The 13016-nt window shown below is 44.6% G+C and overlaps 1 long non-coding RNA gene across 1 annotated transcript in view; it reads right to left on the reverse strand.

Moving 5' to 3' along the window:
- LOC126638265 (uncharacterized) overlaps nt 1-4877 on the reverse strand; it is an 87342-nt gene extending 82465 nt beyond the window's left edge. Inside the window, exon 1 of the long non-coding RNA XR_007628563.1 lies at nt 4817-4877. This is a non-coding gene — a long non-coding RNA (uncharacterized LOC126638265). The remainder of the gene's footprint in view (nt 1-4816) is intronic.
- Nucleotides 4878-13016: the final 8139 nt, after the last annotated feature.

The raw sequence follows: 13016 nt of genomic DNA on the forward strand, positions 1-13016 counted from the left end.
GCAGCTCTCCCATCTCCACTAGTCAGTGGCTCCTATTGAAAGCAGCCCAGCTCCTGGCTGCTCTGCACAGGAAATCTTTCCCAACAGCAGTCCCATTTTCAACAGTAACTGCCAAAGCCGAGCCAAGGCCATGCACAAAAAGCCCAGTTTACCAGATGAATTCCCACAAAACACAAGTGACGCTATTCAGGATCTCATAAGCGGTAGGTCAGGGAATAAGGTGTTAGGACTCCTAAAGTTTAGCAGGAGGGAGCTGCTTGTCCCCTGGCCATGGGCTGCCTGCTGTACTGCAGGGCTAATTGCTGCACATTCCTCAGCCATGATGTCACTGGATGCTAACTCTTTTGCTCCTACGGATGGAGGGAACTTGTGGTGTGTCTCTGAGACACCCCAAAATACATGTGCTGACCCTTAAAGAAAAAAAACCTTTTACCATATACCCAGCAGAGCCAAACTAAATGAAGCTGAGGTCTCTGTCCAGCATTTGGAAGCCAGTTAAAATAGGAAATCAGTGTTTCTCTAAATACACAGAGTATATTACCTTAGTCATAAAATTGGGGACTTTCAAATCTAATTTGTTCAGCACTAGCGCTGTTGAAGGCTGGGAAGTGTTCCAGAGGAAATCACCTCCACGCAAACAGAGATTAGCAGCTCCCCATTGCAGACATATGGAAATGATTGCCTATAATCTCCGGTAATTGTGGCTGTATTACATTCAAATCCTGTTTTCAATTTTCTTAAACTTCTAGACTGATTGTGTTATTAAATCATGCTGGCTGATGTGTTTAATAAGGACCTATTAAATGTTTATAAAATTAGGGAAATAAATACGGGCTTTTAGTCAGATTGTGTGATGGATCTGGTAACCTATTGTTAAAAGTACTGCTGGTAAAAATGTGTCTAAAAAAATACACTTAAAAGCTCCCTTTAAAATAAGAATCCCAGTATTCAATAGAGCCTATTTCCAAAATGATCTTTGCAGATGTTCAGAGGGAAAAGAGGACCCCAATTAGAAAGATCTCACTGAGCTGTGGGAAGAAGCACTTCCTCTGCAGGATGATGGATCCTGATTTCCAACAGTGCCAGGAGGGCACAGAGTCAGCGCACAAGTGCCCGTGGTGGGCCAGGGTAGTTACTGGGCACCTGGAGGGCTCCAGCACTCATGCTGTGGCTGCCAGGACAGTGTGGGGCCAGATGAGGCATTGTCCCTGTCACCTCTGAGTGCCCAGCCCTGCAATGGATGGGCAAGAGCCTCCCATGGCCCTGCTCTCACTTCTCTACCCACAAACAGTCACTTTAAATAATTAAAGAGCTCCAAAAGACCATGACAGAAAATTTAGCAAGGCAGAAATTATTTTTTCTAAATCCAGGGATGAGTGTCTGATGCAGAAGAAAGGTTAAAGGATCACTCCATGCCTCCTCCTCCTCCCTCCCACCACCCTTCTGCTGGTGCCCCTTTCCTACACCACGCTACCCACAGCCAGAGACAAAGCCTTTGTCTCACAATTAGTCACCCTAAATAGCTCCTTGCACATCCAACATTGCTTTACAGAGGCAACCTTCAGTTTTTAAGAGCTACCTCTGTGCTTTCTTCATTCTCAGCTCCCTTTTACAATAGCTCTCACCTGGCTGGGGACATGCATGCATCTAACTTGTTTAAACCATGGCACACATGCTAAAGTAATTTTGTGCTCTGTCTTAAGGGCAAACATGAACCTGTTTTCTCCAGCAAATTAATCTTTTATTTTATTCTTTTTAGAGGGAGGGGTTGAAGAGTGAGGGGGATTATAAATTAATTAATTACTGAGTTTTTCAGCATAAAATGCACCGCATCATTATCTTTGCATAAACACACCATCTTTTAAAAAATATAACTAGCCCATAACATCGTAGTTACAGAATATGATCAAGTAATGAGGAACTTGCATGGTTCACATTAGAGACTTTGAAAGGTTTGAAGAGAATTGGATATAAGGTTAATATTTGGCAGAGCCTTGTAAATAGCCTGATTGTTATTTTATATTGGCTGAAGTATAAAAATCTGTGTTGCGTGCCAGCAAAAGCCGAGTGGTGTGGCCAGGTAGTTACACGGCTCTGTTGTTCGCCTGCTTCATGTAGGAATGTTCTTGTTCTCAGTAGGTTATTTTTTGTGTGTCTGCTTATACTCAGCTAAAATAGAGCAAGGACCCAGCATGGCAATTATTTTTACTAAATTTTGTTGGTCTGCCCTCAGGGGACCTTCTCCCAGTTTAATTGTTGGAGGGATTGTTGCCTTCTGGGATTTTATTTCAAAATGTTCTTGTTAGAATTTGCTTTCTTCCCAGAGTAAGGGCTTTTATTTTTTAAAATTTAATCCCTTTTTTTCAATGCACATAAAAATGCATAAAATGGTGTATCCTGAAATTAATAGAGGTGTTTCTTGTTGCACACATTTCTAAATTATTTGTCTAAAGATATGCCTAGAATTGATTATATTAAAGGGGTATAAATCTTCTGTCCTCCTCCCCCATGCAGGAGGTTTGGAAGTGAATTCAAGCAACCCAACTGCATTTTATAAGTTAAGACAAACATGGGAGAGATCATTTGTCTCTAGCTGTACATGAAATAGCTTATAATAGTTGCAGCTGAGTACATGAAGTATATGTTAGAACCCCTTTGATATAAATCCCAGCATCGGCCTACAAAGATATTGCATTTATGCCTCTGACAGGATTCACCCATAAATAATAATAGGAGAAAAATCCAAATTTATAAGCTGCTATTTCTGGGTTTATTTTTAATGTGACTGAATGTTTGTCCCACTTCTCCAGCAGGCACTACATTAAGCAGAGCATGGGCAATCTGGTTGGAATCAACAGAAAGAAAATAAATACTGAAATGTCCCCTTGCTCAACCATAACTGGTCAGAGACAAGGGACAAGCTCCACATGAGGACAAATATCATCCTGCCACATCATTCAAAGCAACTGAGGAGCCACATTAACCCATTTTTGCTGGGTTTAGATTATTTGCAATATATGTTTGTTTGGGAGAAGCTATCCCCTTTCTCAAACATATGGTTCTTCCCCCACTGTCTTAAATTATATTTACAGGCTATGAAACCTCTGTGGGCTAAACCTCAGCTCATGTGAATTGGCATCCTCTGCTGAAACCAGCAGAGCGGTGCTGGGGTCTTGCTCCCAGCCTCTCTGTGACAGTCTACCTGCTAATTTCTTTTAGAGAAAAGAGTGGATGAGGTCAGACTTTATTCCCCTGCTTCCTTCTTCTCTGCTGTTTTTTGCAGTTAACCCAGCATCTGTAATTAATCTGATAGTCACTGCCTCCTTCATCTTCTACCCCTCTCCTTTCTGCACCCTTGGGAAGGTTTGGAAACGAAGCAAAGCAAGCTAAACACATGCATGCAGGTAGCTAAGTTCACCCTGGATGTCAAAGCACTTTTTTTCCACCTAAAATAAAAACAGTGTGTGGGCTGAAACTCTGAAAGGTAAAAATAAGACCCTTGAGCCTCTAAAAGTAAACTTATCAATTAGGGCATTTGAAAAGCCTGGATGTCCATTGTCAACCCTAATGTTAACAGTTCAGCTCCCATATTGGGTTCATTCATTAATTAATTGTGAAGCAGAACTGGAAGCATCAGCCCGGATCCTTTAAATCCTCCACCTCAGGATGGAAAGCACAAATATCTGCCCGTTGCTCCCCTCTCCCAGTGTTACTGAGTCATAAGAGATTGGGAGGCCTCAGACGACGGTCCACATCACAGAGCCACCACACGTAATGCAACATAATTTTTCCCAATTAGTTGTCTCTCTTCAGGAAAAGCCTGAGGCAGATGCAGCAGACACATCCCTAGAGAGAGCAGCCCGTCTAGGTAGACTCGAGATCACTGGCAGATCAGTGAGACTCTGTCTCCGTGTGTATATGTATAAAAAGCAGGAATGGGGAGAGCTCACAATACAGCCACTCTTCAATATTCCCAGCTCTTGCACAAGAAAAAAAAAAAATTACAAAATTCACATTATTATGCAGGAGAAACAAAATTCAAATAGCAGCAGTTTAAAAATTTCTTCTTATTTGACACCAAAAGTAGAAGAAAACCAAGCAGAGGGGGTAAAGTTAAAAAAAATATATATAAAACCCCACAATTCTCAGTTCAGCACTTTCACAAGCTCTTCATTGTTGGTGGTGTCAGAGCATACTCTAAGGTTGGAGTTAGGATGTGAGGTTTTTTTATAACATGGACCAAGGAGAGCTGGCAACAGCCCATGGGGCAGCAACATCCTCAGCATGGGCACCCTCATCCTGTTACACACTGGAGTACCCAAGGCAAACTGCTCCTCCTCCTGTCCCAGTTCTTGTGTCTATAAGAAAATGATGGAACTGATCCATATGGGTAGACTATCTCATGGGATTTTTATGTCCCCACAGTGAACATCCATGGGATTCTTTGAACATAAAAACACCACTCGACCATTATTCAAAGTCACTTTGTGTTCCTCATAGACCATTTCTTCTGTTTCCCTCTGATTTCTCAGATGCTGAAACTGCATGGGAGACTCTCATTGCACAGCGACCAGCAAAGTTAGTGGCAATGTTTCCACTCTCCTTTTGGCTAAGTGGATCATTAGGCTGGGACTGGAAAAATCTTCTCTTTCCTTGGTGCTGCAGTACTACTCCCTGACTGCCCTTACACCTGGTTCATATTAGGCAAATAAGAGGAGTGGGGAGGAGAGAACATGTCAAACAAGATAATTCATGGAGATCCCAACCAACAAATACTGGCCCAGGTCCTCTGCTATGGAAGATTCGCTGAGGTTACCTTTGTGTGGAGGAAGAAGTCTGCAGGATGGAGAGAACTGATGCTCGACATGTTCACGGATTCAGATGGTGCTCGATGAAGCTGCCGTTTGCCCAGGTCCTGGGGGACCACAAGGCTTCCTCAAACAGGGTGTCCCTGAGAATAAAAATCTGGTGCCTTTTCCTAAGTGAAAACCTGGCAGTTCATGCAGAAAGAACAACTACATAGAAAGAAGAACAACACTCCCTTGGCAGGAGAAGTTGTGAAAGACGCTTGTTTTCAGATTGGCTGACAGTGCACACACACACACACACAGAAAATCTGGTTTTTAAGTAAATGCACTGGGTAGAATCAAGGCTGGGGACAAGATGGGGTATGTATATGCACGAGTGTGGGAAGCAGTGGTATTTGGCATGGATGTCTTAAAAACTTGCTCCGGCTGTTCAGGGACGGTATGCAGCACTTTATTGCTTTGGCTCAGCTGTTCTATTGCACAAGTGACAGCTAAAGGCTCTGAAAGAGAGGGGAAGAATGGAAAAGTGAAAGGTGGGGAAGTTTCAAGTTTTATGTCAGAGCAGTGTCAGGCTGGAGAAGAGAGAGGGATGATGTAATAGGTGGGGGAGAGAGGGAGAAAGGAGGTTAATGGGGAACTGTAAAATTTCAAATGCAGTATTTTATTACAGTATTGAAACTGATGCTTACAGTTTAACAATAGGGCTGGCATGGAATAGCTTAGTGGTGTGAGCCAGCAGTGCCAGGAGGTTTTATGAATTTTTTTTTTTTTCATTTTTTAATATTGCAAAAGGAAAGCCTCAGTCTTGTTTGGGCTGACAAGCTTCAAGCCTGGTAAACTGGAGTATGCTTGGAAATGCTGGCCACTGGAAATCTGCCTGGGCTTACCGCTACAGGGGAGGGAGCCAGGGCTGTCAGGTATTTAACAGAGCCTGTTGTTTCATTCAGAAGCAAAAGAGGAAAAGTGGCAGAGAAACCAGAATCAGAGCTACCTGTGGTCAGGCACTGAGGCCTCAGGAAGGGATTCCCACTGGAGGTGCTTCTTTAAGAACGGGAAGTCTTCTCCAAGCTGCCCCTAGCCCATCTTTAAATGACAGAGATGGTGCCAAAAAAGCCTTGTGAGCCCAGACAGGGTGGAGCTGGGCTCTTTATGAATCTGGTTTGTAGCCCAGAGCACTGTACAATAATAAGCAGCTTGTGTGGTCGTGGGAGGCTTTTCTGAGTCTCAGACACAGAGACTGAAATTATTTCCTGTGCTGATGGTCAGTGTTGGATCTGTAATCATGTCAGTCCCATGTATGGACAGAGGCCTCAGTGATGCTTGATGTCAAGGTGACAGTGGATAGGGCTGCAGGGCAGGAAGGAGTGCTGCATGGGGAGCTGCAGGGAGGCTGAAAAAGCCCAAAGATGAGGGAAGCAGGTCAGTGTGTTGGGAACATGGGCTTGAAAAAAAGCTCAGAGGACTTCTGCTTGTGCACATGAGCTAAAACAGATCAGGAGGACAATCCTGAATATTTTCGTTGCTTGTGAGTTGTACTAAAACCACCAGCCATCATTCCACTGGCACTGGGCAGCAACAATTCACAGCTCAGTCCCTCCTGCAGGCCCAGCCAGCAGCAAATCAAGTGCCCCCTAAAAAGACCTCCACAGGAAAGTATTGACAGCCCCATTCTGCTGCTTCTACTGGAAATAGAAGATCCTTCAAGGTTAAGTAAGTAAACAGGTTAATTCTACAAAGCATTTGAGACATTGAGTTAAATTGTCCAGAAAAATTAAGAATTATACTCTACTAAATTTGCAAAACACTCATTAAAAAAACATTACTATTTATCTCCTATTGCGTATCAGAAGGAACATAAATACATTTCTTTTTCAGTGGGAAGATTGTTTGCCAACACCTCCATGACCAGGGTGAATCTGAAGGAGGCAAAGCAGGAGGCTTCTCTCTCCTTACCCTGCTCTTGCAGAGATGGCACAATCCTGAAGTTAAATTCCAGCCAGTTATCCTGCCCACAAAGCAACCAGCTCATCAGAGGATCTCATCAGCTCCTGAACACAAGAAGACAACAGGGAAACTCTTTAGCTGCCTCTGGTGCATCCAGCCTCCATCTGTTTATAACTTTAAAAATAGACAAATAAATAGAAACATAAGTCCCGTGCCATCATAATCATTGTGTCTAGGAGGAGAAAGAGAGGTTTTGATATGTGGGGTAGCAGACAAATGCCTTGAACCAATTTACTTGGTGAAGAGAAGGTAAACAGAACTACCAGAAGAGATGTGTGAGACCTGAGCCACCTTCCCAGTGGATATGTGGCCCCTGTGCACCTCACACCTGAGGCTGAGTCCCAGGGCTGCAGGTGAGGCCACTGTTTTGCAGCAGCCCTGGAGCCCCAAGACCCCTCCTGTGCCACGGGCAGTGCTGTTCCCTCCCCGCCTTGGCGGCAGCGAGAGAGGTGACGTTCGGCAGAGCAGCTTGCCATTCTCCAGTTTCCCTTAGTGACCAAGCTACATATGTTCAGAAAACTGAATTTATGTCGGCGGCTTGTTGTTCCCAGCCAGAAGATTCAGTCTGATTTGTATATAGCTCTGCATAAATTCCTCGTTAACCTTTACAACCATCTGGAGCGAGAGTCGCTCCTCATATCACAGCGGACTGCGGCAGCAGCAACGAGCGTAACCAAAACCAGCGGCCTTTACGAGGCTGTGCCAGGCACCTCCCCAGGAGCTGGAGGAGGAGGGCAAAGACAAAAACCACCTCTACGGGATCCCCACCCAGCCCACTCTGAGGGGGAGCACAGCCCCAAGCAAAACCCATGGCAGTGCCCTCCCCAGAGTCAAGGGGTTGTTGTTCCTCTCCTTCCGTAGCACAAACCCTCTGCCTTCTGTCTCTCTGTTTAAGAACAGGCAGCTGCTTAATGTGAGGCTGCCGAGCCTCCGACGGCAGCCACGCGCTTAATGCTTCAATTTCCACATTTTATTTTATATGTAATTTAAAGCCCATGGTGCCTTAATTGTAAAATAGGCCTTATTAAAATAATAGCTCGAAAAGCAGTGGGGTACCCTGCGCAGCGGATTGAAGCTTTCTATCTTAACTGCTGTTTACAAAGATTTAAAAGGGAGATACAACCAAAATAGAGCTGTAGAGATGTTTCCAATGTGAGCGATGGACCAAAGACCACTGGATAATTAAGCTTCTTTCCCTGTCCTTCCCCTCACCCACCATGTTCTCGCTCTCCCTCTTTAGGTATCCAGAGCGCACCCTTTGCTGCATTTATGATTGATGATGCAGTACAGATACTTCGGTACCAGTAAGCAGCGTGGGGTTTTGATTAATGATGTTGGTGGCACTCCCAGAAGACCAACGGCAAATAATATTGTTATCCAAAAACAACTAACACGACTGAGAAAACAGTAGGATCCTATGAGTTTGGAGAAGCCCTTCTTGTCTAAAATCATCCTTCTGCTGTTCAAACCCTACCTTCCAGAGATAACCCCTGGGACATGGAGGGCCTGATCCCAAAACTTTGAACTGCCTATAAACTCCCTACATCTTGGCTCATGCAAGGTTCAGCCATAATCCCAGTGTAGGTTAGGGCTCCCTCAGGGCTGCTCTGATTTATGTCGTGCCTCAGGTCTCCCAGGTAATGAATGAGCAAGCTCTGACCAACCACTTTGTCACACCTGATCTTTGTGGAGGTTTAGAGCAGGCTGGCACAGGGGTGTTTGCTCTGCCCAACCAGCCTTGCCTGAACCACTCCTGGAGGAGCAGAGGGGCCATGGGTTGGCTTACAACATCACAGTCATCAGCACATAAACTGCCCATTGAGTACGGCATGATAGTTTCATTTCGTCCTTAGCTTTGTGTGCTCCAGACACACACTGGGGCTTGGGAAGGGTGTCTTTTTCCCCCTCCACTGTCTGTGTTGTACCCACACCCTCTCGAATCTGCAAGGCTTGGCAGGGTTTCGTTGCCTGCTCAAAGGGCATGTGCATTCTTCCCATCAGACTTCAGTGGGAAGCTTCTACTCCCCTAGACTGAAGGATGAAACAGGAGGCACAGTGCCCCAGGGTTTGCATGCTGTGGCTTCTGAAGCCTGTCTTGCTGCCAGCATGAGCAGTCAGTGCTCACGCTGTAGAGCTGGGTGACTGCACTCCTCCTGCGCTCACAGCAGCCCTACTGACAGTTCTCCTGGTGATGAAAAGTGCTTAAAAAACAAACCAAAACCAAACAAAAACCAGCTGCAGCCCTGTGGATGTACTTCAGCAACATCAGTAGACTTATCCTAGAGTGGCTGCTGCCTGCAATTAAAGGTCCCCTTCACTCATGGACTTTTGGGAATTTTCACCACTATGGATGTCCCTGCACTGCCAGTGAAGTGCAGGTCTGCCCACTAACAGGATCAGGCTGCCTGTGATCCATGCCATATACACATCCCTGTGCTGTCTCTGCTGAAGCCACAGTGGCCAGGAAGCCCCCTCTTGTCCCCTGGCCTTCCACTGGCACAGTGCCTCTGCCTGCAGCACCCTGACACCTATTCCAAGGATGCTCAGACACTTCTTAAACCCCAAAGAGCACAAACCGTGCTGGGCTGGTGTCCCTGCTCTGAACACACCCTGGCACGAGCACAGTCCTGGGCCCTGTGCTTCCAAAGCCCAGGAGAAGATGGTAGGGGCTCTCACACAGCCTGAGTTGTTTACAGGAAGCTGCACACCCCAGAAAAAAATAGGAGCAGGGCCAGTCCCCAGCCTGCCAAGAAAAGCCCCATCTGGGGGACCAGGCGCTGCCAGAAGCTGTAACCAGGCACAGGCAGCTCAATTACAGCCACTTGCTGTGTGGCAGCACAGGGGTTGGAGGAGCTTTTGGCATGTGCCAAAGGTCTTGGTGCAGATCTAGGGACAGAGGTGACAGGCACATGTAGCAGCATAGCATCTGCATGGTAGGATGTGATTTTGGGTGTTGGGAGCATACAGGGCTCCACTGACACCCTCTCTCCACCTGCACGCTGCCCACAAAACCCATTCCCCAAGGGCCACTCCCAGCTTTCCAAACCCATCAGCAGATTCACACAGTTGCTATTTAAAAATAAAATAAAAATAATAAAAAAACCCACCGGAGAAATAAAATTTTTATCTTTTTTCATCTTCTAACAGTAACATTTCCCCTCCCAGCACTCACACTGGCCGGGGGCCCACAGCTGGATTATTTAGTCTGACTCCTGAAGCAGGAACAGATTTACAATTCAAATGCTCATGAAATGCCAGGGTTAGAAACTTCACCAAACTTTACATTATTGGAAAGAAGAGATTCCCAGAAAGGGTCCAAGCTAACTGCCTTTAAAGCTGTGATATCTTTACTGTATAAAGAAGCTACTTTATGCTGTCTTTCAGATGTGTTTAAAATGCAGTAGTGCTTTTCTTCATCCTTTGCACCCTGACAAAGAGCTAAGGCTCCACAGCTTTTAAGGAGAGATTTTAAAACCAGTCTGAATAATTTGAAAAATATATTTAAAAAAAAAATTTAAGTCATTTTTGTATTTAAACATAGGATCCATAAGCAGTGTATGCTCAAAAAGAGAGGTAAAGCCCCATGCTTTGCAAGGGTTTGCAGATCACACATGCTGGGGTCTGTACTGAAGGTTACCAACAAGTCACTCCAGACTCCCAGCATTTCAATCCAGCAGCCACCTACAGCAAGGACAAACTGAAACTTAACATCAGAAGCCAACAAATGAATACCTACATGTTATTTACTATATTTTTATTTATACACTTATAGATTGATATATAACATATCACCAGGCAAGGGTCTTGGTAAAGGTTTGAAAAAGTAATTTCTTTCTTAGAATATGACATTTATAGAAAGTGAAACATTTTCCAAATATATTTGACCTTATTAAAAAATCCTATTTTAGTGAATGTTTCAGATTTTATTAATATTTTTATCATGCTTATATCCCAATTCTCTAATGAACCTTAAATTGGATTAGGCTATTCTTAAAGGGGAAAACATGGGAAAATATAACTGAAACAGCAAATGAGTCCATTCTGAACTCTGCAAATTGAGAGCAGATTCTCATTTTTAACATCTTCAATAAAATGGCTGTTTGGGGGGAAAAGAGGAGAAGAATGACTTTTCTTTGACCTACTCTGACAAAGTTTTACTGTAAAACAATATAGCATCACTATACTGTACCTGGGATCCAAAACAAGTCTGTCTGCCTTGCAATATCTCTGCAGGAATTATCAGTAATACTATATGTTCCAGTTTCAGATGGTTCTAATCAATCTTTTAGTATCTTACATGTCTGCCTATTAAGCTAGAGATGATCGCTTGGACTCTGAACTCTCTCTTTCTTTGTAAAATCATCTTGAGTAATATTAAATCATGTTGTTGGAGCCCTGGAATTTCTGGGTTTCATCAGCATTTGCCCTCATTTTTCACATGGCAAAGTTAAGGAAATATCTGGTAACATTTTAATTCCATGTTATTCAATGTGGCTTGTATAGGTGTGGTGCAATCGAGTCCTACACAGGAAAGGCTGATTTGAAGTCCTGGCAGAGCGATTAGCTGATTCCCCAAAGATATGGATATAAATTTCTCCTAGGCACATCTGCCCTGTCTGCTTTTAATTTTGAAACACCAGCTTTAATTTAGAAACTGTACTGCAAGCTCTCCCTTTTGTGAACAAGAATGACATAATTTGCTGAGCAAAGACCCAGAGCCAAGCTTTTTTGTCTTGAGTAATCAATGAGTAGTAACCAACAGACAAATGTTCCTTCACTAATTCTCCTCTGCCTTCGCAGGTTATTGCACCTCGTGGATCTCGGCTGAATGGGGAGGCTGGGCTGTGCAGCCCCCCCTCCCTCCCAGAGCTGCAGAGATCACCTCCTCTCACATTCTTGATCAGCTTCCCTGCAGCAACAGCAGCAGCAGATCACATGGAAAAGTAATATTACGAAAGCATTTAATGTATTTATAGCTGTCTTCTAATGACATTTACCAGCTGGAAAAGAGGAGGCCTGCCAGCAATGAGTGATCAATCAGCTTTGAGGAACTCCAGCAAGTGCTCTGGAGACCACCAGCAAGCCTTCCTCCAGCCCTGGCTCCACCTTCTCCCCTTCAGCTGCAGATCCTTGGGGCAACTCGTGCTGACAGTGTGTTTGCCTGGCCCTTATCACAGTGGGACCTCGAATTTAGCCCAGGGCTGAGGCTGCTGCAGCGTACAAATAAATAGTGCTAATTCTTAGATCACAGCACAGAAATATCTGTTCTACATCAACCAGGCAATCTGTGAGCATGGGACTCATTAGAAACACCCCATATAGTAAATCTAGTGTACCAGTCAGTTGTTCCAGAGGACAAGAGGATGGACTACTGAAGGCTGTGCTTGGCCACTGTTTGCAGCAGACCTTCGTATCTCTCCTGACAACAAAATGCCATCAGGCAGAAGTTCTGGCTGTTGCAGGAGGAGTTACCTGCACTTGGAAAATTGCAAAGATCAACCCATATGGAAAAGATCACGATTGAAAGGTCCAAGTAAGGCAATTTGCTGCTTTCCAAAAGATGTGGATATAAATAGGACTGTGCCTGAAAATGAGCAGGCAGAAATGAAACACAAACGCAAACAGAGAGCAAGTCTTCTAAAGCAAATAAGGTTTCACTCTATTTGTCCCCACACAGAGTGTACCAGACCCATCAGCAATGCCAATTCTGTCCCTACCCTGCTGCCCCAGTTTTTGTGATGCATAAGTGAGCCTGGACACGGCCACTTTGTGCAGAAAGGCTGAGCCATTATTCTGCCTAAGTTCAGGTTGACCTAAAGAGTAATAATTGAGCAGAAGTGCATGTTCCCGTGACCGCATTATCCCTGGGAAGCCGTGCCCTGCCGCTGCATCCTGAGCATCCATGCACGCTCCTGAAGAGAGTCCCCTGGGAGAAACTCCAAAGTTGCTCTCTGAGCATCATGCCAGCCTTTTGTTTTAACATCAAGGGGTCTTCAGCCATCTTATCTGTTACTCTAATTGCTCTGACAAGCTGTGGAGATGCACGTCATTTAATGAGTAAACCTATAAAATAATCATTTGCTGTCTGTGCGCTTGATGCTCAGAATCTGCTGAAATTTCACGTGGGAAAAAGCTCCACTGGGCTTGAAGGAATGACTATTTCATTTCCCCCTTTTTCTCTGAGAGGGAGTTTTACAGCTACCA

The sequence above is a fragment of the Myiozetetes cayanensis genome, unplaced genomic scaffold (genome assembly GCF_022539395.1).
Source record: "Myiozetetes cayanensis isolate MyiCay16 unplaced genomic scaffold, myiCay2020 scf17, whole genome shotgun sequence".
Classification (NCBI taxonomy): Eukaryota; Metazoa; Chordata; class Aves; order Passeriformes; family Tyrannidae; genus Myiozetetes; species Myiozetetes cayanensis.